Below are 26945 nucleotides of genomic sequence, written 5' to 3'. Positions count from 1 at the left end.
TTGATCTTGGAAAACTACGCCTCCATCATCATAATCGGAACCCATTCCAGAACCTCTCTCGACCTCTATGGTACTCTCGCCGGAACAGACTGCTCTGGTCAACACCATGGTTAACATCAAAATCCGGATTACAGTCTCTTGGGGCAAGTCCATCTTTGAGGAGGAAATAGAGAAGAATGAGAAAGGGGAAAAAGAAATTTTAAGGGAGAGGGGATGGGAAGTGGAGAAAAACAATAAAAGGGAGAGGGGAGTCGACAACTGCTTCTGGTCTTCAAGGCTCAGGTGCCGCCTCAGTCCTCCTGGAACAGACACTCCAGTGATACAACCTCTACCGTCTGTTCCTTATCACGGGACTTCTCTGGGTCAGCAACCTTCTTGCAGTGGGATGAATGGACCCAAGTCTCTCTCTCAGCAACCTTTAATGCTGTGGTGCTAGTCAATAAGACCTGGTATGGTCCTTCCCATCTATCAATAAGACAACCTGAGCGTAGAAAATTTCGTATCATTACATAATCCCCAGGTTCAATGTCATGACAATTACTATCTGGTAAATCAGGAATCACCAACTTCAGATTATCATTTTGATTCCTCAACTGCTTACTCATATTAATTAAGTATTTTACAGTTACTTCATTGTTACATTTCAAATCATCCTGAGGGTTAATCATGACATGCGGTTGTCGACCGAACAGAATTTCAAAAGGAGACAGATTAAGAGGGGACCTGGGAGTGGTTCTGATGCTATACAAAACAATGGGTAAAGCTTCTGGCCACGTCAGTCCTGTCTCTGCCATTACTTTACTCAATTTATTTTTAATAGTGCTGTTCACTCTTTCGACCTTCGCGCTCGCCTGTGGACGGTACGGAGTGTGCAGCTTGCTATCAATTCCCATCAACTTACACATTCCTTGGAAGACATCACCTGTAAAATGGGTACCCCTATCACTTTCAATGATTCTAGGGATACCATATCTACATACAAATTCCTGTACAATTTTCTTAGCTGTAAACATAGCAGTGTTTGTAGCTGCTGGAAAAGCTTCGACCCAATTCGAGAAAACATCTATACAGACAAGTACATACTTTAAATTTCTACATGGGGGCAATTGAATGAAGTCAATTTGTATTACTTGGAAAGGGCCGCCGGCAGGTGGGATATGGGATGGTTCTGTTGGTATTGCTTTTCCAATATTCTTTCTCAGACAGGTAAGGCATGACATTGCTCTTTTACCCGCATGAGAGGAGAATCCTGGGGCGCACCAGTATGCTCTTACCAGTTTGCACATCCCCTCCCTGCCTAGATGAGTCAGCCCGTGAGCTGCTTCAGCCAGACATGGAAGGTATGCCCTGGGGGCCACTGGTTTACCATGTCCATCCGTCCAGAGCCCTGAGGACTCCTGGCCATATCCCTTTGCCTTCCAGACTGCTCTCTCCTGAGTGGAACACAAATTCTGCATTTCACACAACTTTTGTGTGTTGATGGTATTAAATACCATCAACTGTGTGGTGTCTGTCCGTATGGGGGTAGCAGCTGCAAGCTTTGCAGCTTCGTCTGCTCGGCTGTTACCAAGGGATACTGGGTCTTGGCTATATGTATGTGCTTTAAATTTGATAACAGCCACTCTGTCGGGTTCCTGTATCGCTGTTAGAAGCCTTTTTATATACGCTGCATGCGCTATCGGTGTACCAGCTGCCGTCATGAAATTTCTGAGCCGCCATAGGGCTCCGAAATCATGAACTACCCCGAACGCGTACCTAGAATCGGTGTAGATATTGGCAGACTTACCCTTAGCCAATTCACATGCTCTGGTTAGGGCGACCAGTTCAGCAACCTGGGCTGAGTGAGGTGGGCCTAGCGGTTCCGCTTCTATGGTGTCTTGGTCATCTACGACTGCGTATCCAGTACACAAGTCTCCCGAGTCTGACTGTCTGTGACAACTACCGTCCGTGTAGAACGTGAGTTCCGCATCTTCCAGTGGATTGTCACTGATGTCAGGCCTTGCGGTAAAATTTTGGGTCAAATATTCCATACAATCATGTGTATCTTCCTTTGCATTAAATCCTCCTTCCCCATCACTCTCACCTCCCACCCTTTGTGCCTGTCCAGGCACACCTGGGAGAAATGTTGCAGGGTTTAATGCGCTGCATCTCCTTATGGTGATGTTTACGGGGGCCATTAATGCCAATTCCCATCTCGTAAACCTTGCTGATGAGACATGTCTGGTTTGGGCAGAATTTAATAAGGCCGATACCGCATGTGGTGTATGGATTGTGAGGTTGTGGCCTAGCACGACATCTTCGCTTTTTGTCACTAGCAATGCTATCGCCGCAACGCTACGCAAGCATGTGGGGAGGGACCGCGCTACCGTATCTAGCTGAGCGCTGTAGTATGCAACTGGCCTGCTGGCATCACCGTGTTTTTGTGTTAGTACACCTGCTGCGCACCCAGCACTTTCTGTTCCGTATAGTTCAAAGGGTTTCCCATAGTCTGGCATACCTAGTGCTGGTGCCTGCGTTAGACACTGTTTGAGTCTCTCAAATGCTGTTTCGGATTCGTCTGTATGCGAAATCCGATCAGGTTTGTTTGAGGAGACCATTTCCTGCAAAGGTAGTGCCAATATGGAAAACCCTGGGATCCAATTACGGCAATACCCACACATTCCTAAAAACGTCCTTATCTGTTGCTGGGTTTGTGGCAGTGTCATGTCTCTAATGGCTTGGATTCTATCAGCGGTCAGGTGTCTCAGTCCTTGTGTTAGACAGTGTCCCAAATATTTTACCTTAGTCTGGCATAATTGCAACTTGTCTTTGGAAACCTTATGTCCTGTGTCTGAAAGATGAAACAGGAGCTGTTTCGTATCCTTCAGGGAAGCTTCCAGTGAATCTGAACACAGCAGTAAATCATCCACATACTGTATCAATACTGATCCACTTTCTGGTTGGAAAGACTGTAAACAATCATGCAAAGCCTGAGAAAATATACTTGGACTATCTATGAAACCTTGGGGTAACCGAGTCCACGTGTATTGGACTCCTCTGTATGTGAATGCAAACAAATATTGGCTGTCAGGGTGCAGAGGTACCGAAAAGAAAGCGGAGCAGAGGTCAATAACAGTGAAGAATTTGGCAGTGGGAGGAATTTGCATTAGGATGACAGCTGGATTAGGCACTACGGGGAACTGACTCTCGACTATTTTGTTAATCCCCCTTAGATCCTGCACTAGTCTGTAACCCCTCCCCCCACTCTTTTTAACAGGGAAGATGGGACTATTTGCTGTGCTGGACGTTCTTACCAGAATGCCCTGTTGTAGCAAGCGCTCTATTACGGGAAAAACTCCTAGCTCCACCTCTGGCTTCAGAGGATACTGTGGGATTTTTGGAGCTATCCTACCATCTTTTACTTGTACTACTACTGGAGCTACATTTGCCATTAATCCAGTGTCCTGTCCATCTTTTGTCCAAAGTGACTCTGGTATCTGAGATGTCATCTCTTCTACCTGGGATGGATTCCTATTTGTCATAATGGTGTGTGACATTAATTTTGATGGGGAGTCTAACATGTCTCGTACTTCCTGAGCGTGATTCTCAGGTATGTCCAAGAATACACCTTCGGGAGTACAATAAATGACGCAACCCATTTTACATAGTAAGTCTCTACCCAGGAGATTAGTTGGTGCCGATGCAGCCAGCAAAAAGGAATGCTTGGTATGCAAAGGCCCTATTGTAATCTCGGCTGGTTTGCTAACAGGGTAGTGCTGGACTACTCCTGTTACTCCCATGGCTGGAACTGTCCTACCAGTGGTTCTCATGCCCACTGTCGAATTTATCACTGACTTGGCCGCCCCTGTGTCTACAAGAAAGTTTAAAGTTTTACCAGCTACATTGATTGCAATCTCTGGTTCGCTTCCAAGACTGGCAATCAATTTAACTGGTTGCAGATTACAGGTATGGCCACACCCCTATTGGGTATGCTGACCTCCCTGAATCCCATTGGCAGCGACTATTTGTGGGGGAGTTAGCTGGGAACTACCAGAGGCATGCCAATCTCTGTTCGGGGGATATCTTTTTGTTTCCCCTGTATGTGGCTCAAAACTCCGCCTCTGTGGACCCTGCTCCCAATGTCGTGTGTTGTGTTGTTGTCTAGGGGGTTGAAAAGATCTTTGTACATTCTTTGTTCTACATTCTCGTGCAAAGTGTCCCGGTCTGTTACAAGAAAAACATGTTATTCCACTTGCCTTACCCACAGGATTCGGTGGTACATACGCAGGCTGCCTTGTGGTCAGCGCCTGTATACTTACGGACATCAACTTATCACTTTGCGCCTCCCTGTGCCTAGTGATATTTCTGTCGTGATCAATAGCAGCCTCTCTCAATGTGGATACTGACAGACCTCGCCAGCATGGCTGCGTGGTCTGTACTCTAGCCTTTAATGTTTCGTTCAAACCATCCATCAGTACAGATACTGCTACTTCTCGATGGTTTGGGTTGGTCTTTATGTCTTCTATACCAGTGTACTTTGCCATGTCTAATAGTGCCCGGTGAAAATATTCTATTGCCGTTTCGGACTCCTTTTGCTTGATGGAAAATATTTTATTCCATTTAACAACGGCTGGGAAATACTCCTTTAGCTGCAAATTTATCCTTTTTACATTATCCTTGTTGTACACGTCTGTAAGCGGTACATCTTTATCCAATACACAGTCAGCTAAAAATTGAGTTGCATCAACATTGGAAGGTAAACAAGCTCTTAGCAGTATCTGCCAATCCTTGTTGTTGGGTTCTACAGTGTTACCTAAATCCCTGATGTATTTTTGGCTAGCAACTAAGTCCTTCCTGGGGTCAGGAAATTCGGACACTATTGTTCTTAATTCCATTCTGGAAAATGGAGTGTACATGGCAATATTCCTTATGGGAGTGGCTCCAGACACATCTGTTTTTCCATTGGGAACTGCTATTACTCTTACAGGGGCAATTCTAACAGCCTCTTCCTGTGTAGATTCTACAGCTTGTTGTGCTACAATTGTTTCAGTGTAGTGCATGGTGCCGTACTCACCCGTTGACACGACCTCACCTATCCCTCCGCTAGGGGCTTTCGCTAATCTCGTGGGTGTTGCAGTGCCTACTGTGGTTTCTGCTATGGTGGCCGCAAGAGAGAGAGCTGAAATTGTTGCTGAATCGTCTTCTTGATCACACTCCTGAGGAAGGTTCAAAACAGGGTACAACTTGCACGGGTTAATACTTGCATGAGTTATTTGGTTAACATCATTAACATTTACAGTGTTACTAAGAGTTTGTGTTTTACAACCCAGTGCGTTTCTCTCCGCAATCAACTTCTCTCCTGCAATGTATGGTGGAGGAGGAGCTGTGGCAATCAACTTCCTGACTGCCCCAGATCCTGCCGCCAGAGCCAAACCTCTCTGTATCTCACCTTCCTGGTGCCATAACTGTAAGTAATCATGATGTTGAATTCGTCTCTTTGATGATTTTACGAGACATATCCTCCTCCTTAAATTTTGTAACACCTCTGGACTAAAGCTACCTATTCTTGGGAATTTGTCCCTGTCTTGTACAGTCATTCTCTCCCATTCATCACATAAAACCTCTGTGTGACTACCGTATTTTTCACACATGATGTATCTTGCCGACCCGACTGGTCGGTTCACAGAATCAACCTGAACCTGGGTTGATCGCCCCCTACCTGAGCAACTGGCCCCCATAGTCTGTAGGTGTTGCTTACTACTCCTTGGATTTCTGTATCAAGGTTTTCAGCAAGCCTTTACAGACAACCAAATTACTCCACAGTAGGCCGGCGGTGGCGGTTTACCGAGTACCCCACTCACTCGCCCACCTCGACCAATACGACCTGTAAACACCGTTATGATGCCAGCGTACTCGATACAGGGCCCCTATGGAACCTTCAGTTTACTGGAACATATGAGGGTTACCCGCAGGACACTTACTCTTTCCAGTAAAGGTGGGGTTGTTAGATAGTTCCTGAGTGACCAGCGAACTTCCCTTCCAAAAATAAAAAATTACACAAATCACGTCAGAATGTACAAATAGCGTTTGTGACCCCTTTACTCTAATGGTATTAGGTCAGATTACTAACTACTGCACACAATTACGTGTGGTCCAATCGTTCAGTACACAAGCACTACTTGTCATGTACTGAAAGATCAATGGAATCGATGTTTCCGGCCGCGATTCCTTCAGCAAGAGCTTATGGCCTATATGGGTTCTGCACCAACACCCCAGGCGTTGTGCCACTGGACTTTTATAGCGGACCTTTTACCTTACGACCTCCTGGTCTTATTACCTTATGGTCCGCTATACTCTAAATGCTCAAATATTATTTAACCAGGGATGCCTCCCTGGCCACCGTATATGTCACTTACACGTATGTACCTTGACGAGTACCCGGCTTTTCTTGTGGTTCCACCTTTAAAATTGTATAAACACACTCACTCAACACATGTACACTTTGTTTCTATGTCTATTTCTGCGCAGAAATTGTCTTTAGGCCAAAAGTGTTACCAATTAGGAGCAGGATCTGTTAAACTAAATTTCAGTTTTTCCAAAAATAGATTTGCGTTATTTACCGCGTCGCGTTATCTACCGCTGTGTGTTACTTATCGCCTTTGCGCTAATTATCGCTTTGCGCTAATTCAACTTTTCGTGACTTGAGCTACGTGGGCGTAACCAGACGCTACGTTGCGTAATGTACGCTGCGTGTGTCTGCCTTTTGGATTGCGTACGCTAGTCTTTGTTAGCGACACGTGTACGCAATGCAAAGGATCCACCGTAACACAATATATACTTTTATCAATGTAAATGATCCCTGATCATCTACCGCAATCCACACTGACTGCCTCGTATATCAGACAAGCCGTGTGTTGTTCTATACTTTAACTATCACCTTTACTATGAAATAACAGCAAATCTCTTTTAGCACTTTCTATCAACTAAAAATTGGCAAACAGGAATAGTGATATACGAAAATGAAACAGAAAATGCAGATATATATATGCGTGCGTGTATACGCAAGACAGAAGAGAAATAAAACAGTTTTAAAAAGACACAAGCGTTTTGTTCTTACTTCCGGTTCCCGGATTCCTTCAGCACTCTTTACCTAAGCGAAGCAGACGCTTATCCCGTCAGCAACTGTGAGACAACCTCCCACCCTTTGCTGAGGGATAATGTCTGCTGATCTACCTAGTGCAGATATGAGAAGGATCGGACGAGTCCCCAATTGACAATGCTAAATTCCTTTGTCGTATAAACAACCCTTTATGAAGCTAAGAACACTGTACGCTGTTTGCCTAAGAAGTACCGTAAAGGTACGCTATTTGCGTAACGATCGCTCAGCAGTAAGCGAGACGCTCAAGCGTCACGTTCGCTCACGGCCCAGTGATCACAGGACACACGTTATTGGTTATGTCTAGGGGAATGATTCGCTGTAGCGTAGCGTACACTCGAGACCACGAGGAGGTCACCAGCGATGCAGACGCTCACAACACTATACCTTTATGTTAAAACCTTATACCGATGAAATACACAGAATACCTTAATGTGAGTACAGGGTGTAAGTGCAACCTTGTGTAACCTGACTAACTACAAAGCTGCTTGTGCGTCACCGACGCTCAAGTGAACACTTAACACTATAGAAAATACACAGATGCTGGTTTAGGTTCCAAAGCCTATTAACTGTATTATCTCTAATATACTTGTAAAAGGGGATAACAGTACATATGATACACTACAATATAACAGAGACTTCCTAACCACAGATCTAAACAATAAATACAAAAAGACAATACTACACTGACCTAAATGCAATACAATACAATACTATAATACTATGAGAGATATAAGAGAAAAGAGGAGAGAGAGAGAGAGAAAGAGAGAGAGAAATTGGCTCACAGAAAGACAATGATTATGGAGAGAAACTTACGCACAAAGGGTATGATCGCCTGCGCCTCGATATCCAGCTCCCGATTATCAGCAGATAACCGTTGATGAGAGTGAGAGACTTGGATATGGTCGGCTTGCCTATTTATGCCCCACACACAATGCAATCTCATAGTCCCTACAATCCCATTGTCCATTGGCCGAAGGAATTCGGCCCTACATCATAACAAAAGGTCATAGGGTGATTCATACAGGTGGGCTGTGACGATTTCCAACAGCTCAGGTGGGTGGGAAACTGGGTTTCCCGCCGCATACCTGAGTATGTGCAAATCATAGAAATGGACATAAACTTCTTATGTCCATAACTATTCGCACGAGCGATTAATACGCTCCAAACCAACACCGGAATATTGCTAATTAAATACTCTTCCGATGGGTACCAAACACTGCAGTATGATTCCTGTTAGACCCTTCGTACGATGCAAAGAGGGATTCCTCAGGTCTGGGACATTGTATTTTAACCAAACTTTCAGAAACTATCAAAGGGATCATGATCTATAAACTACATTAATTGTGAACATTTGTAACTAATGAGTCGCACGCTACGATCACATAAACTCTACCGTAAATACGCATACCGCGCCTGCGAGTGCACGTTATTGCGGGTATGCGCTTCCACGGGAGAGCGTACGCACGCGCAGCACGGACCAGTGTGCGGTGCAAATATGGCAGTGTGCATAGAGACATTTTTCTGACTTTGACAAGTCATCACCCAGACACGTCCCCTGGTGTTACTGTATAATGTCCCATTCCCAGCAGTCACCTCTCCAGTCATCACCCAGACACGTCCCCTGGTGTTACTGTATAATGTCTCAATCCCAGCAGTCACCTCTCCAGTCATCACCCAGACACATCCCCTGGTATTACTGTTTAATGCCCCATTCCCAGCAGTCACCTCTCCAGTCAGCAGCTGAATGATCTTGTTGGAGAGTTCCAGGATCTTCTGGTTATTGTACCTCATGTATCAGTGACTGAGGTGGAGGCACCGTGATGGGGCTCTGGGTCCTGCTCAGTCCTACACACAATGCGATGGCTGCTGGGTGTCTCACACTCACCGGATGTCTTCTTCACTACTTTGTTAACCTGCAAAATGGAGAAGACATCAATATCAATGTAAATGCTCCGAGATCCCTCACCTCTCCAGTCATGTCCCTGTATTATTACTATAGATATAAGTGACGTCACTGTGACACCCACAGATCCACTCACCTCCCCAGTCATGTCCCTGTATTATTACTGTAGATATTAGTGATGTCACTGTGACACTAGAGATGAGCGCCTGAAATTTGTCGGGTTTTGTGTTTTGGTTTTGGGTTCGGTTCCGCGGACGTGTTTTGGGTTCGACCGCGTTTTGGCAAAACCTCACCGAATTTTTTTTGTCGGATTCGGGTGTGTTTTGGATTCGGGTATTTTTTTCAAAAAACACTAAAAAACAGCTTAAATCATAGAATTTGGGGGTCATTTTGATCCCAAAGTATTATTAACCTCAAAAACCATAATTTACACTCATTTTCAGTCTATTCTGAACACCTCACACCTCACAATATTATTTTTAGTCCTAAAATTTGCACCGAGGTCGCTGTGTGAGTAAGATAAGCGACCCTAGTGGCCGACACAAACACCGTGCCCATCTAGGAGTGGCACTGCAGTGTCACGCAGGATGTCCCTTCCAAAAAACCCTCCCAAACAGCACATGACGCAAAGAAAAAAAGAGGCGCAATGAGGTAGCTGACTGTGTGAGTAAGATAAGCGACCCTAGTGGCCGACACAAACACCGGGCCCATCTAGGAGTGGCACTGCAGTGTCACGCAGGATGTCCCTTCCAAAAAACCCTCCCCAAACAGCACATGACGCAAAGAAAAAAAGAGGCGCAATGAGGTAGCTGACTGTGTGAGTAAGATTAGCGACCCTAGTGGCCGACACAAACACCGTGCCCATCTAGGAGTGGCACTGCAGTGTCACGCAGGATGTCCCTTCCAAAAAACCCTCCCCAAACAGCACATGACGCAAAGAAAAAAAGAGGCGCAATGAGGTAGCTGACTGTGTGAGTAAGATAAGCGACCCTAGTGGCCGACACAAACACCGGGCCCATCTAGGAGTGGCACTGCAGTGTCACGCAGGATGTCCCTTCCAAAAAACCCTCCCCAAACAGCACATGACGCAAAGAAAAAAAGAGGCGCAATGAGGTAGCTGACTGTGTGAGTAAGATTAGCGACCCTAGTGGCCGACACAAACACCGTGCCCATCTAGGAGTGGCACTGCAGTGTCACGCAGGATGTCCCTTCCAAAAAACCCTCCCCAAACAGCACATGACGCAAAGAAAAAAAGAGGCGCAATGAGGTAGCTGACTGTGTGAGTAAGATTAGCGACCCTAGTGGCCGACACAAACACCGTGCCCATCTAGGAGTGGCACTGCAGTGTCACGCAGGATGTCCCTTCCAAAAAACCCTCCCCAAACAGCACATGACGCAAAGAAAAAAAGAGGCGCAATGAGGTAGCTGACTGTGTGAGTAAGATTAGCGACCCTAGTGGCCGACACAAACACCGTGCCCATCTAGGAGTGGCACTGCAGTGTCACGCAGGATGGCCCTTCCAAAAAACCCTCCCCAAACAGCACATGACGCAAAGAAAAATAAAAGAAAAAAGAGGTGCAAGATGGAATTGTCCTTGGGCCCTCCCACTCACCCTTATGTTGTATAAACAGGACATGCACACTTTAACCAACCCATCATTTCAGTGACAGGGTCTGCCACACGACTGTGACTGAAATGACGGGTTGGTTTGGACCCCCACCAAAAAAGAAGCAATTAATCTCTCCTTGCACAAACTGGCTCTACAGAGGCAAGATGTCCACCTCATCATCATCCTCCGATATATCACCGTGTTGTACATCCCCCTCCTCACAGATTATCAATTCGTCCCCCCTGGAATCCACCATGTCAGCTCCCTGTGTACTTTGTGGAGGCAATTGCTGCTGGTCAATGTCTCCGCGGAGGAATTGATTATAATTCATTTTAATGAACATCATCTTCTCCACATTTTCTGGATGTAACCTCGTACGCCGATTGCTGACAAGGTGAGCGGCGGCACTAAACACTCTTTCGGAGTACACACTTGTGGGAGGGCAACTTAGGTAGAATAAAGCCAGTTTGTGCAAGGGCCTCCAAATTGCCTCTTTTTCCTGCCAGTATAAGTACGGACTGTGTGACGTGCCTACTTGGATGCGGTCACTCATATAATCCTCCACCATTCTATCAATGGTGAGAGAATCATATGCAGTGACAGTAGACGACATGTCCGTAATGGTTGTCAGGTCCTTCAGTCCGGACCAGATGTCAGCATCAGCAGTCGCTCCAGACTGCCCTGCATCACCGCCAGCGGGTGGGCTCGGAATTCTGAGCCTTTTCCTCGCACCCCCAGTTGCGGGAGAATGTGAAGGAGGAGATGTTGACAGGTCGCGTTCCGCTTGACTTGACAATTTTCTCACCAGCAGGTCTTTGAAACCCAGCAGACTTGTGTGCGCCGGAAAGAGAGATCCAAGGTAGGTTTTAAATCTAGGATCGAGCACGGTGGCCAAAATGTAGTGCTCTGATTTCAACAGATTGACCACCCGTGAATCCTTGTTAAGCGAATTAAGGGCTCCATCCACAAGTCCCACATGCCTAGCGGAATCGCTCTGTCTTAGCTCCTCCTTCAATGTCTCCAGCTTCTTCTGCAAAAGCCTGATGAGGGGAATGACCTGACTCAGGCTGGCAGTGTCTGAACTGACTTCACGTGTGGCAAGTTCAAAGGGCATCAGAACCTTGCACAACGTTGAAATCATTCTCCACTGCGCTTGAGACAGGTGCATTCCACCTCCTATATCGTGCTCAGTTGTATAGGCTTGAATGGCCTTTTGCTGCTCCTCCAACCTCTGAAGCATATAGAGGGTTGAATTCCACCTCGTTACCACCTCCTGCTTCAGATGATGGCAGGGCAGGTTCAGGCGTTTTTGGTGGTGCTCCAGTCTTCTGTACGTGCTGCCTGTACGCCGAAAGTGTCCCGCAATTTTTCTGGCCACCGCCAGCATCTCTTGCACGCCCCTGTCGTTTTTTAAAAAATTCTGCACCACCAAATTCAAGGTATGTGCAAAACATGGGACGTGCTGGAATTTGCCCAGATTTAATGCACGCACAATATTGCTGGCGTTGTCCGATGCCACAAATCCACAGGAGAGTCCAATTGGGGTAAGCCATTCCGCGATGATCTTCCTCAGTTGCCGTAAGAGGTTTTCAGCTGTGTGCGTATTCTGGAAACCGGTGATACAAAGCGTAGCCTGCCTAGGAAAGAGTTGGCGTTTGCGAGATGCTGCTACTGGTGCCGCCGCTGCTGTTCTTGCGGCGGGAGTCCATACATCTACCCAGTGGGCTGTCACAGTCATATAGTCCTGACCCTGCCCTGCTCCACTTGTCCACATGTCCGTGGTTAAGTGGACATTGGGTACAACTGAATTTTTTAGGACACTGGTGAGTCTTTTTCTGAGGTCCGTGTACATTTTCGGTATCGCCTGCCTAGAGAAGTGGAACCTAGATGGTATTTGGTAACGGGGGCACACTGCCTCAATAAAATGTCTAGTTCCCTGTGAACTAACGGCGGATACCGGACGCACGTCTAACACCAACATAGTTGTCAAGGCCTCAGTTATCCGCTTTGCAGCAGGATGACTGCTGTGATATTTCATCTTCCTCGCAAAGGACTGTTGAACAGTCAATTGCTTACTGGAAGTAGTACAAGCGGGCTTACGACTTCCCCTCTGGGATGACCATCGACTCCCAGCAGCAACAACAGCAGCGCCAGCAGCAGTAGGCGTTACACGCAAGGATGCATCGGAGGAATCCCAGGCAGGAGAGGAATCGTCTGAATTGCCAGTGACATGGCCTGCAGGACTATTGGCATTCCTGGGGAAGGAGGAAATTGACACTGAGGGAGTTGGTGGGGTGGTTTGCGTGAGTTTGGTTACAAGAGGAAGGTATTTACTGGTCAGTGGACTGCTTCCGCTGTCGGCCCAAGTTTTTGAACTTGTCACTGACTTATTATGAATGCGCTGCAGGTGACGTATAAGGGAGGATGTTCCGAGGTGGTTAACGTCCTTACCCCTACTTATTACAGCTTGACAAAGGGAACACACGGCTTGACATCTGTTGTCCGCATTTCTGGTGAAATACTTCCACACCGAAGAGCTGATTTTTTTGGTATTTTCACCAGGCATGTCAACGGCCATATTCCTCCCACGGACAACAGGTGTCTCCCCGGGTGCCTGACTTAAACAAACCACCTCACCATCAGAATCCTCCTGGTCAATTTCCTCCCCAGCGCCAGCAACACCCATATCCTCCTCATCCTGGTGTACTTCAACACTGACATCTTCAATCTGACTATCAGGAACTGGACTGCGGGTGCTCCTTCCAGCACTTGCGGGGGGCGTGCAAATGGTGGAAGGCGCATGCTCTTCACGTCCAGTTTTGGGAAGGTCAGGCATCGCAACCGACACAATTGGACTCTCCTTGTGGATTTGGGATTTCGAAGAATGCACAGTTCTTTGCTGTGCTGCTTTTGCCAGCTTGAGTCTTTTCATTTTTCTAGCGAGAGGCTGAGTGCTTCCATCCTCATGTGAAGCTGAACCACTAGCCATGAACATAGGCCAGGGCCTCAGCCGTTCCTTGCCACTCCGTGTGGTAAATGGCATATTGGCAAGTTTACGCTTCTCCTCCGACAATTTTATTTTAGGTTTTGGAGTCCTTTTTTTTCTGATATTTGGTGTTTTGGATTTGACATGCTCTGTACTATGACATTGGGCATCGGCCTTGGCAGACGACGTTGCTGGCATTTCATCGTCTCGGCCATGACTAGTGGCAGCAGCTTCAGCACGAGGTGGAAGTGGATCTTGATCTTTCCCTAATTTTGGAACCTCAACATTTTTGTTCTCCATATTTTATAGGCAGAACTAAAAGGCACCTCAGGTAAACAATGGAGATGGATGGATTGGATACTAGTATACAATTATGGACGGACTGCCACGGTTAGGTGGTATAAAAAAACCACGGTTAGGTGGTATATAATACAATTATGGATGGACGGACTGCCTGCCGAGTTCCGACACAGAGGTAGCCACAGCCGTGAACTACCGCACTGTACACTGGTTGATAAAGAGATAGTAGTATACTCGTAACAACTAGTATGACGACGGTATAAAGAAAGAAAAAAAAACCACGGTTAGGTGGTATATATAATTTATATAATACAATTATGGATGGACAGACTGCCTGCCGAGTGCCGACACAGAGGTAGCCACAGCCGTGAACTACCGCACTGTACACTGGTTGATAAAGAGATAGTAGTATACTCGTAACAACTAGTATGACGACGGTATAAAGAAAGAAAAAAAAACCACGGTTAGGTGGTATAAATATAATACAATTATGGATGGACGGACTGCCTGCCGGGTGCCGACACAGAGGTAGCCACAGCCGTGAACTACCGCACTGTACACTGGTTGATAAAGAGATAGTAGTATACTCGTAACAACTAGTATGACGACGGTATAAAGAAAGAAAAAAAAACCACGGTTAGGTGGTATATAATACAATTATGGATGGACGGACTGCCTGCCGGGTGCCGACAGAGGTAGCCACAGCCGTGAACTACCGCACTGTACTGTGTCTGCTGCTAATATAGACTGGTTGATAAAGAGATAGTATACAATACTACTAATATATATACTGGTGGTCAGGTCACTGGTCACTAGTCACACTGGCAGTGGCACTCCTGCAGCAAAAGTGTGCACTGTTTAATTTTAATATAATATTATTATCATGTACTCCTGGCTCCTGCTATAACAACCTGCAGTGCTCCCCAGTCTCCCCCACAATTATAAGCTTTATATACATTGATGTGCAGCACACTGGGCTGAGGAGTGCACACAGACTGAGTCACTGTGTGTATCGTTTTTTTCAGGCAGAGAACGGATATATTAAATAAAACAAACAACTGCACTGTCTCTGGTGGTCACTGGTCACTGTGGTCGTCAGTCACTAAACTCTGTCTGCACTCTCTTCTACAGTATCACAGCAATCTCTCTCTCTCTCTCTCTCTCTCAACCCTAATCTAAATGGAGAGGACGCAAGCCACGTCCTCTCCCTATCAATCTCAATGCACGTGTGAAAATGGCGGCGACGCGCGGCTCCTTATATAGAATCCGAGTCTCGCGAGAATCCGACAGCGTCATGATGACGTTCGGGCGCGCTCGGGTTAACCGAGCAAGGCGGGAAGATCCGAGTCGCTCGGACCCGTGAAAAAAAACATGAAGTTCGTGCGGGTTCGGATTCAAAGAAACCGAACCCGCTCATCTCTATGTGACACTCCCAGATCCCCTCACCTCCCCAGTCATGTCCCTGTATTATTACAATGGATATAAAAGTGATGTCACTGTGACACTCCCAGATCCCTTCACCTTCCTAGTCATGTCCCTGTATTATTACTATAGAGATAAGCGATGTCACAGTGACATTCCCAGGAGTATGATATACATTTGCTTCATACTGCTCCAATTATCATCTGTTACACAAGCCAGGGATTTTATGGTCTCTGCTTTAATATAATCTAGAATTTTAGCAATATTTTCAATCCCAACAATTACATAATAAAATTAACAATAGTAATAATAATAATACCAGGACTCCACAAGCTGCTGTCCCTGTATAATAATAACCGTACAAAAAAAAATGCCCCCCCTGTACAGCACTAATAACAACAACAGGACACCCCATTCTGCTCTCCTTTACAGTAATAATAAAATGACATTACAGGATGCTCCCCCTGTATAATAATAACAACAACAGGACACTACAGGCCGCTCCCTCTGTATAATAATAATAACAGGACACCACTGGCTGCTCTCCGTGTATAATAACAGGACACCCCATTCTGCTCTCCTTTATAGTAATAATAAAAATAAGAATTTACTTACCGATAATTCTATTTCTCGTAGTCCGTAGTGGATGCTGGGGACTCCGTCAGGACCATGGGGATAGCGGCTCCGCAGGAGACAGGGCACAAAATTAAAAGTTTGACCACTAGGTGGTGTGCACTGGCTCCTCCCCCTATGACCCTCCTCCAAGCCTCAGTTAGGATACTGTGCCCGGACGAGCGTACACAATAAGGAAGGATTTTGAATCCCGGGTAAGACTCATACCAGCCACACCAATCACACTGTACAACTTGTGATCTGTACCCAGTTAACAGCATGATAACAGAGGAGCCGCTGAAAAGATGGCTTCCAACAATAATAACCCGATTTTTGTAACCATAACTATGTACAAGTATTGCAGACCATCCGCACTTGGGACGGGCGCCCAGCATCCACTACGGACTACGAGAAATAGAATTATTGGTAAGTAAATTCTTATTTTCTCTGACGTCCTAAGTGGATGCTGGGGACTCCGTCAGGACCATGGGGATTATACCAAAGCTCCCAAACGGGCGGGAGAGTGCGGATGACTCTGCAGCACCGAATGAGAGAACTCCAGGTCCTCCTTAGCCAGGGTATCAAATTTGTAGAATTTTACAAACGTGTTCTCCCCTGACCACGTAGCTGCTCGGCAGAGTTGTAATGCCGAGACCCCTCGGGCAGCCGCCCAAGATGAGCCCACCTTCCTTGTGGAGTGGGCATTTACAGATTTTGGCTGTGGCAGGCCTGCCACAGAATGCGCAAGTTGAATTGTGCTACAAATCCAACGAGCAATCGTCTGCTTAGACGCAGGAGCACCCAGCTTGTTGGGTGCATACAGTATAAACAGCGAGTCAGACTTTCTGACTCCAGCCGTCCTTGAAATATATATTTTTAAGGCTCTGACAACGTCCAACAACTTGGAGTCCTCCAAGTCGCTAGAAGCCGCAGGCACCACAATAGGTTGGTTCAGGTGAAACGCTGATACCACCTTAGGGAGAAACTGAGGACGCGTCCGCAGTTCTGCCCTGTCCGAATGGAAAATCAGATATGGGCTTTTGTACGATAAAGCCGCCAACTCTGACACTCTCCTGGCCGAAGCCAGGGCCAGTAGCATGGTCACTTTCCATGTAAGATATTTCAAATCCACCGATTTGAGTGGCTCAAACCAATGGGATTTGAGGAATTCCAAAACTTTGAGATCCCACGGTGCCACTGGAGGCACAACCGGGGGGTGTATATGTAGTACTCCTTTGACAAAAGTTTGGACTTCAGGAACTGAAGCCAATTCTTTCTGGAAGAAAATCGACAGGGCCGAAATTTGAACCTTAATGGACTCCAATTTGAGGCCCATAGACAATCCTGTTTGCAGGAAATGTAGGAATCGACCCAGTTGAAATTCCTCCGTCGCCGTCACACCACGCAACATATTTTCTCCAAATGCGGTGATAATGCTGTGCGGTCACTTCCTTCCTGGCTTTAATCAGGGTAGGGATGACTTCTTCCGGAATGCCTTTTTCCTTCAGGATCCGGCGTTCAACCGCCATGCCGTCAAACGCAGCCGCGGTAAGTCTTGGAATAGACAAGGTCCCTGCTGAAGCAGGTCCCTTCTTAGAGGTAGGGGCCACGGATCTTCCGTGAGCATCTCCTGAAGTTCCGGGTACCAAGTCCTTCTTGGCCAATCCGGAGCCACGAGTATCGTTCTTACTCCCCTTTGCCGTATAATTCTCAGTACCTTGGGTATGAGAGGCAGAGGAGGGAACACATACACTGACTGGTACACCCATGGTGTTACCAGGGCGTCCACAGCTATTGCCTGAGGATCTCTTGACCTGGCGCAATACCTGTCCAGTTTTTTGTTGAGGCGGGACGCCATCATGTCCACCATTGGTTTTTCCCAACGGATCACAAGCATGTGGAAGACTTCTGGATGAAGTCCCCACTCTCCCGGGTGAAGGTCGTGTCTGCTGAGGAAGTCTGCTTCCCAGTTGTCCACTCCCGGAATGAACACTGCTGACAGTGCTATCACATGATTTTCCGCCCAGCGAAGAATCCTTGCAGCTTCTGCCATTGCCCCCCTGCTTCTTGTGCCGCCCTGTCTGTTTACGTGGGCGACTGCCGTGATGTTGTCCGACTGGATCAACACCGGCTGACCCTGAAGCAGAGGTTTTGCCAGGCTTAGAGCATTGTAAATTGCTCTTAGCTCCAGTATATTTATGTGAAGAGACGTCTCCAGGCTTGACCACACGCCCTGGAAGTTTCTTCCCTGTGTGACTGCTCCCCAGCCTCTCAGACTGGCATCCGTGGTCACCAGGACCCAGTCCTGTATGCCGAATCTGCGGCCCTCTAACAGATGAGCACTCTGCAACCACCACAGAAGAGACACCTTTGTCCTCGGAGACAGGGTTATCCGCTGATGCATCTGCAGATGCGATCCGGACCATTTGTCCAGCAGATCCCACTGAAAAATTTGTGCGTGGAATCTGCCGAATGGAATCGCTTCGTAAGAAGCCACCATTTTTCCCAGGACTCTTGTGCATTGATGCACAGACACTTTTCCTGGTTTTAGGAGGTTCCTGACAAGTTCGGATAACTCCCTGGCTTTCTCCTCCGGAAGAAACACCTTTTTCTGAACAGTGTCCAGAATCATCCCTAGGAACAGCAGACGTGTCGTCGGGCTCAGCTGGGATTTTGGAAAATTTAGAATCCACCCGTGCTGTTGCAGCACTACTTGGGTTAGTGCTACACTGACCTCTAGCTGTTCTCTGGACCTTGCCCTTATCAGGAGATCGTCCAAGTAAGGGATAATTAAGACGCCTTTTCTTCGAAGAAGAATCATCATTTCGGCCATTACCTTGGTAAAGACCCGGGGTGCCGTGGACAATCCAAACGGCAGCGTCTGAAACTGATAATGACAGTTTTGTACCACGAACCTGAGGTACCCTTGGTGTGAAGGGCAGATTGGGACATGGAGGTAAACATCCTTGATGTCCAAGGACACCATAAAGTCCCCTTCTTCCAGATTCGCTATCACTGCTCTGAGTGACTCCATCTTGAACTTTTGTATGTACATGTTCAAAGACTTCAGATTTAGAATAGGTCTTACCGAGCCGTCCGGCTTCGGTACCACAAACAGCGTGGAATAATACCCCTTTCCTTGTTGTAGGAGGGGTACCTTGACTATCACCTGCTGAGAATACAGCTTGTGAATGGCTTCCAATACCGTCGCCCTGTCGGAAGGAGACGTTGGTAAAGCAGACTTCAGGAACCGGCGAGGGAGAGACGTCTCGAATTCCAACCTGTAACCCTGAGATACTACCTGCAGGATCCAGGGGTCCACTTGCGAGTGAGCCCACTGCGCGCTGAAATTCTTGAGGCGACCCCCCACCGCACCTGAGTCCGCTTGTAAGGCCCCAGCGTCATGCTGAGGACTTTGCAGAAGCGGGGGAGGGCTTCTGCTCCTGGGAGGGAGCTGCTTGCTGCAGTCTCTTACCCTTTCCTTTGCCTCGGGGCAGATATGAATGTCCTTTTGCCCGCTTGTTCTTATGGGAACGAAAGGACTGCGGCTGAAAAGACGGTGTCTTTTTCTGCTGGGAGGTGACCCGAGGTAAAAAGGTGGATTTTCCGGCTGTTGCCGTGGCCACCAAGTCCGATAGACCGACCCCAAATAACTCCTCCCCTTTATACAGCAATACTTCCATATGCCGCTTGGAATCCGCATCACCTGACCACTGTCGCGTCCATAAACTTCTTCTGGCAGAGATGGACAGCGCACTTACCCTTGATGCCAGAGTGCAAATATCCCTCTGTGCATCTCGCATATAAAGAAATGCATCCTATAGTCAATAAAATACTGTCCCTATCCAGGGTATCAATATTTTCAGTCAGTGACTCCGACCAAGCCACCCCAGCACTGCACATCCATGCTGATGCGATAGCTGGTCGCAGTATAACACCAGTATGTGTGTATATACTTTTTAGGGTATTTTCCAGCCTCCTATCAGTTGGGTCTTTGAGGGCGGCCGTTTCTGGAGACGGTAACGCCACTTGTTTTGATAAGCATGTGAGCGCCTTATCTACCCTAGGGGGTGTTTCCCAACGCGCCCTAACCTCTGGCGGGAAAGGGTATAATGCCAATAACTTCTTTGAAATTAGCAGTTTTCTATCGGGGGTAAACCACGCATCATCACACACTTCATTCAATTCATCTGATTCAGGAAAAAACTACAGGTAGTTTTTTCACACCCCACATAATACCCCTTTTTGTGGTACTTGCAGTATCAGAAATATGCAAAGCCTCCTTCATTGCCGTGATCATGTAACGTGTGGCCCTACTGGAAAATACGTTTGTTTCTTCATCGTCGACACTGGAGTCAGTGTCCGTGTCGGTGTCCGTATCGACCGACTGAGGTAATGGGCGTTTTAAAGCCCCCGACGGTGTCTGAGACGCCTGGACAGGTACTAATTGGTTTGCCGGCCGTCTCATGTCGTCAACCGACTTTTGCAGCGTGCTGACACTATCACGTAATTCCATAAACAAAGCCATGCATTCCGGTGTCGACTCCCTAGGGGGTGACATCACCACTACAGGCAATTGCTCCGCCTCCACACCAACATCGTCCTCATACATGTCGACACACACGTACCGACACACAGCAGACACACAGGGAATGCTCTGATAGAAGACAGGACCCCACTAGCCCTTTGGGGAGACAGAGGGAGAGTTTGCCAGCACACACCCAAGCGCTATAGTGTTCACTCTAGCCTTCTTTCGCGGGGCGCTGCGCCCTGCCCCTTTTCCAAGTGTCAGAATGCGCCCTGCCCGTTTGTGCCCGCCCTGCTGATTACTAAAGGACTGCCGCGCCGGCCGCACTGAAACTCCTCTCTCCGCACTGCCACTCCTCTCGCATCGCTGTCAGCGCCGTCACTCCTCCCGCTACGCTGCCACTGCTCCCGCCATGCTGCCACGCCTCCCTGCCGCTGCCTCAGGCTTGTCGCGCTAATGCGCTCACAGCACTCGGGTCTCGGCAATACTGTAGGCTGCTGGTGAGATGAGGAGGGCTGGGTTTGCCTCTCCTGCCGAGGCAAACCCAGCCCTCCTCTGTGCACATGACCCAATAAAAGAGGATGCCGGGTAGGATCAGTGTGGCGGGCATTTTCTTCCAGCTCCGCGGTGTGTGACGGGGGACCAGCGCGATCACTCCTGCAGCATCAGCCCCCAGTAAGTTGAATTGACACACAAACATCATCTAAGACTAGTGCTGCCACACTAAGCTATTTATCCTACTGTATATGGGTCGCCTGGTGCCCCTTTAGTTTTAATCTGGCAGCATTCAACTAATCTTATAGTTTAATGAACTATATAAACCCTATTGTGACACTTCAGAAATAAACTGGCAGCACATGAATGTTATATAAACCAACCTGGGGCACCTTCGCTTCAATCTGACAGCACATTTAAAATACGATGTGCGCTAGTTTATTTCTGAAGTGTCTCAATCAGGTTTATATAGCAACACGTGCTGCCAATTTCACTCTGAAGTGTATCAATAGGGTTTATATAGCAATATGTGCTGCAGGTTTTTTTTAAGTGTCTCAATAGGGTTTATATAGCAACACGTGCTGGCAGTTTTTTTTCTGAAGTGTCTCAATAGGGTTTATATAGAAACATGTGCTGCCAGTTTAACTCTGAAGTGTCTCAATAGGATTTATATAGTTTAATAAACTATATAAACCCTATTGAGACACTTCAGAAATAAACTGGCAGCACATTAATGATATATAAACCATTCTGGGACACCTTCACTTCAATCTGACGGCACATTTAAACTTAAAATGTGCTGTCAGATTGAAGCGAAGGTGTCCCAGGATGGTTTATAAGCTACAATGTGCTGCAAGTTTAAGACACCTGCATACATATTACAGTATGTACACCATTTTGCCCTTCTAAATTAAAATGTGCCCTCCCGAATCAAAAATGTGCCCTCCCCGAATCAAAAATGTGCCCTCCCCAAGGTCAGCACCCTGCCCTAAAAAAATCCTAGAGTGAACACTACGCTATAAATATATAGGGACAACCTTAAATAAGTTTGTTCCCCTTATAGCAGCTTAAATATTATGAATATCGCCAAATAAGTGCCCCCCCCTCTCTGATTTTACCCTGTTTCTGTAGTGCAGTGCAGGGGAGAGCTTGGGAGCCTTCCTACCAGCGGAGCTGTGTGGGAAAAATGGCGCTGTGTGCTGAGGAGATAGGCTCCGCCCCCTTTTCGGCGGGCTCTTCTCCCGTTTTTTTCTGTAATCCTGGCAGGGGTAAATACATCCATATAGCCCAGGGGCTATATGTGATGTATTTTTAGCCAGTATAGGTAATCTCATTGCTGCCCAGGGTGCCCCCCCCAGCGCCCTGCACCCTCAGTGACCGGGGCGTGAAGTGTGCTGACAGCAATGGCGCACAGCTGCGGTGCTGTGCGCTACCTTAAGAAGACTGGGAAGTCTTCAGCCGCCGATTTCTGGACCTCTTCACTCTTCAGCATCTGCAAGGGGGCCGGCGGCGCGGCTTCGGTGACCCATCCAGGCTGTACCTGTGATCGTCCCTCTGGAGCTAGTGTCCAGTAGCCTAAGAAGCCCAATCCATCCTGCACGCAGGTGAGTTCGCTTCTTCTCCCCTTAGTCCCGCGTTGCAGTGAGCCTGTTGCCAGCAGGACTCACTGAAAATAAAAAACCTAACAAACTTTTATTCTAAGCAGCTCTTTAGGAGAGCCACCTAGATTGCACCCTTCTCGGCCGGGCACAAAAACCTAACTGAGGCTTGGAGGAGGGTCATAGGGGGAGGAGCCAGTGCACACCACCTAGTGGTCAAACTTTTAATTTTGTGCCCTGTCTCCTGCGGAGCCGCTATCCCCATGGTCCTGACGGAGTCCCCAGCATCCACTTAGGACGTCAGAGAAATTACATTACAGGATGCTAACCCTGTATAATAATAACAACAACAGGACACTACAGGCAGCTCCCTCTGTATAATAATAATAATAACAGGACACCACTGGCTGCTCTCCGTGTATAATAACAGGACACCCCATTCTGCTCTCCTTTATAGTAATAATAAAATGACATTACAGGATGCTAACCCTGTATAATAATAACACCAGGACACTACAGGCCGCTCCCTCTGTATAACAATAATAATAACAGGACACCACTGCTGCTCCCCGTGTATAATATCAACATAACACCACAGGTTGCTCCTCCTGTATAAAAATAATAACAACAGGACACTGCAGGCCGCTCCCCCTGTATAATAATAATAATAACAACAACAGGACACCACAGACTGTTCCTCCTATATAATAATAATAACAACAACAACAAGACACAACAGATAGCTCACCCTGTATAATAATAATAGTAACGGGACACCACAGGCAGCTCCATCTGTATAATATTAATAACAGTACACCACAGGCCACTATCCCTGTAAAATAATAACAACAACAGTACAGCACAGGCTGCTCCCCCTGTAAAACAATAACAGGACACCACAGACTGCTCCTCCTGTATAATAATAATAACAGGACACCACAGACCGCTCCCCTTGTAAAACAATAATAACAGGAAACCACAGGCCACTCCTCCTGTATAATAATAATAATAACAACAGGACACCACAGGCTGCTCCCCCTGTACAATATTAACAGGACACCACAGGCTGCTCCCCCTGTACAACAATAGTAACAGAACACAACAGGGTGCTACCCCTGTAAAATAATAACAACCGGACACCAGAGGCTACTCCCCATGTATAATAATATTAGCAGAACATCACAGGCTATTCCTCCTGTATAAAAATAATACCAGGACACCACAGGCTGCTCCTCCTGTATAAAAATAATACCAGGACACCACAGGCGGCTCCCCCTGTATTATAATAATAATAAAAACAGGGCACCACATGCTGCTCCACCTGTATAATAATAATAACAACAGGGCACCACATGCTGCTCCACCTGTATAATAATAATAAAAATAACAGGACACCACAGGATGCTCCCCCTGTATAATAACAGGACACCACAGGCTGCTCCCCCTGTATCATACTTGCCTACCTGCCCCTCTCCATGAGGGAGAAAATGGGGAGCTGGGTAATTGATAAGAAAGGTGTTTCACCACAGGTGATGGCAATCATACATTACCAGGAAAGTCCAGGAACAGAGCATTTTCTCCCTCATGGAGAGGGTCAGGTAGGCAAGTATGCCCTGTATAGTAAGACGCCATTACCTGCGCTGGCGTAGCTCCTCCCCCTTGTATCGTAACTCCTCCCCCAAGTGGAAAAGGTCCCTTAGCCCACTTGATTCTAGCATCTACCATTACCTGATCTCTACGGACACTGAGGCTTCCTTTGTGTGGAACGGAATGCAGTGACCGGAAGTAAGGTGCAACGCACAGGCCGGAAGTAGAGAATGATAGGCACAGGCTGCTTCCTGGCGTCTGGCCCCTCCCATCCCACGCCCCGCCCTCAGCTCCGCCTTCTGTAATGACTATTACCATACATGTCCTCAGTGCACGAGGCCGGCAGCCATTTTCCTGTAGACCAGTCCGGCTGCAGCAATAGGTTCCCTGGTTGTGTAGTGACGTCAGGAGCGGCGGCCATTTTCCCCTGATCTGAGCTCCGCCTTCCTTATATCATTCCCACAAGGCAGCAGGAGCAGAGAGCAGCCATTGCTGTGTCTGGCAGCAGGTAATGATATTATTATTATTATTATTCTATAGGCTGAGCAGCTCTGGTGCCAGGTTCTGTACTACAGGGGGAGCAGCCTCTGGTGCCTTGTTATAGTGCAGCTGGAGAGGCCTCTGGTGCTGCATTATCCCTGTACAGGTGGCTGACACTCTAGTGTCCTATTACTGTAATACAGGTGGCGCAGACCCCGCCGTTACCGTAATACAGGTGGCGCAGACCCCGCCGTTACCGTAATACAGGTGGTGCAGACCCTGCCGTTACCGTAATACATGTGGCGCAGACCCCGCCTTTACCGTAATACAGGTGGTGCAGACCCCGCCGTTACCATAATACAGGTGGCGCAGACCCCGCCGTTACCGTAATACAGGTGGCGCAGACCCCGCCGTTATCATAATACAGGTGGCGCAGACCCCGCCGTTACCGTAATACAGGTGGCGCAGACCCCGCCGTTACCGTAATACAGGCGTCACAGACCCAGCCGTTACCGTAATACAGGTGGCGCAGACCCCGCCGTTACCGTAATACAGGTGGCGCAGACCCCGCCGTTACCGTAATACAGGCGTCACAGACCCAGCCGTTACCGTAATACAGGTGGCGCAGACCCCGCCGTTACCGTAATACAGGTGGCGCAGACCCCGCCGTTACCGTAATACAGGCGTCACAGACCCAGCCGTTACCGTAATACAGGTGGCGCAGACCCTGACGTTACCGTAATAGAGGTGGCGCAGACCTCGCCGTTACCGTAATACAGGTGGTGCAGACCCTGCCGTTACCGTAATACAGGTGGCGCAGACCCCGCCGTTACCGTAATACAGGTGGTGCAGACCCTGCCGTTACCGTAATACAGGTGGCGCAGACCCCGCCGTTACCGTAATACAGGCGTCACAGACCCAGCCGTTACCGTAATACAGGTGGCGCAGAACCCACCGTTACCGTAATACAGGCGTCACAGACCCAGCCGTTACCCTAATACAGGTGGCGCAGACCCCGCCGTTACCGTAATACAGGTGGTGCAGACCCCACCGTTTCCGTAATACAGGTGGCGCAGACCCCGCCATTACCGTAATACAGGTGGAGCAGACCCCGCCTTTACCGTAATACAAGTGGCGCAGACCCCGCCGTTACCGTAATACAGGTGGCGCAGACCCCACCGTTACCGTAATACAGGTGGCGCAGACCCCGCCGTTACCGTAATACAGGTGGCGCAGACCCCGCCGTTACCGTAATACAGGCGTTACAGACCCCGCCATTACCGTAATACAGGTGGCGCAGACCCAGCCGTTACCGTAATACAGGTGGCACAGACCCCGCCGATACCGTAATACAGGAGGGCGCAGACCCCACCGTTACCGTAATACAGGTGGCGCAGACCCCGCCGTTACCGTAATACAGGCGTCACAGACCCAGCCGTTACCGTAATACAGGCGTCACAGACCCAGCCGTTACCGTAATACAGGTGGCGCAGACCCCGCCGTTACCGTAATACAGGTGGTGCAGACCCCACCGTTTCCGTAATACAGGTGGCGCAGACCCCGCCATTACCGTAATACAGGTGGAGCAGACCCCGCCTTTACCGTAATACAAGTGGCGCAGACCCCGCCGTTACCGTAATACAGGTGGCGCAGACCCCGCCGTTACCGTAATACAGGTGGCGCAGACCCCGCCGTTACCGTAATACAGGTGGCGCAGACCCCGCCGTTACCGTAATACATGTGGCGCAGACCCCGCCGTTACCGTAATACAGGTGGTGCAGACCCTGCCGTTACCGTAATACATGTGGCGCAGACCCCGCCTTTACCGTAATACAGGTGGTGCAGACCCCGCCGTTACCATAATACAGGTGGCGCAGACCCCGCCGTTACCGTAATACAGGTGGCGCAGACCCCGCCGTTACCATAATACAGGTGGCGCAGACCCCGCCGTTACCGTAATACAGGTGGCGCAGACCCCGCCGTTACCGTAATACAGGCGTCACAGACCCAGCCGTTACCGTAATACAGGTGGCGCAGACCCCGCCGTTACCGTAATACAGGTGGCGCAGACCCCGCCGTTACCGTAATACAGGCGTCACAGACCCAGCCGTTACCGTAATACAGGTGGCGCAGACCCCGCCGTTACCGTAATACAGGTGGCGCAGACCCCGCCGTTACCGTAATACAGGCGTCACAGACCCAGTCGTTACCGTAATACAGGTGGCGCAGACCCTGACGTTACCGTAATAGAGGTGGCGCAGACCTCGCCGTTACCGTAATACAGGTG

The 26945-nt window shown here is 48.2% G+C and overlaps 1 long non-coding RNA gene across 1 annotated transcript in view; it reads right to left on the bottom strand.

The window, feature by feature from the left end:
- Positions 1–24385, bottom strand: part of LOC135040830 (uncharacterized) — a 29750-nt gene extending 5365 nt beyond the window's left edge. Inside the window, exons 1-2 of the long non-coding RNA XR_010234638.1 lie at positions 24320–24385; positions 8864–9051 (exon numbers count right to left, since the gene is read on the bottom strand). This is a non-coding gene — a long non-coding RNA (uncharacterized LOC135040830). The remainder of the gene's footprint in view (positions 1–8863; positions 9052–24319) is intronic.
- Between the last annotated feature and the right edge of the window lie 2560 nt (positions 24386–26945).

Source organism: Pseudophryne corroboree, unplaced genomic scaffold, assembly GCF_028390025.1.
Source record: "Pseudophryne corroboree isolate aPseCor3 unplaced genomic scaffold, aPseCor3.hap2 scaffold_771, whole genome shotgun sequence".
In the NCBI taxonomy this organism is placed as follows: Eukaryota; Metazoa; Chordata; class Amphibia; order Anura; family Myobatrachidae; genus Pseudophryne; species Pseudophryne corroboree.
Note: the sequence above shows the minus strand (reverse complement) of the source record. Positions and strands in the feature narration are given on the sequence as shown.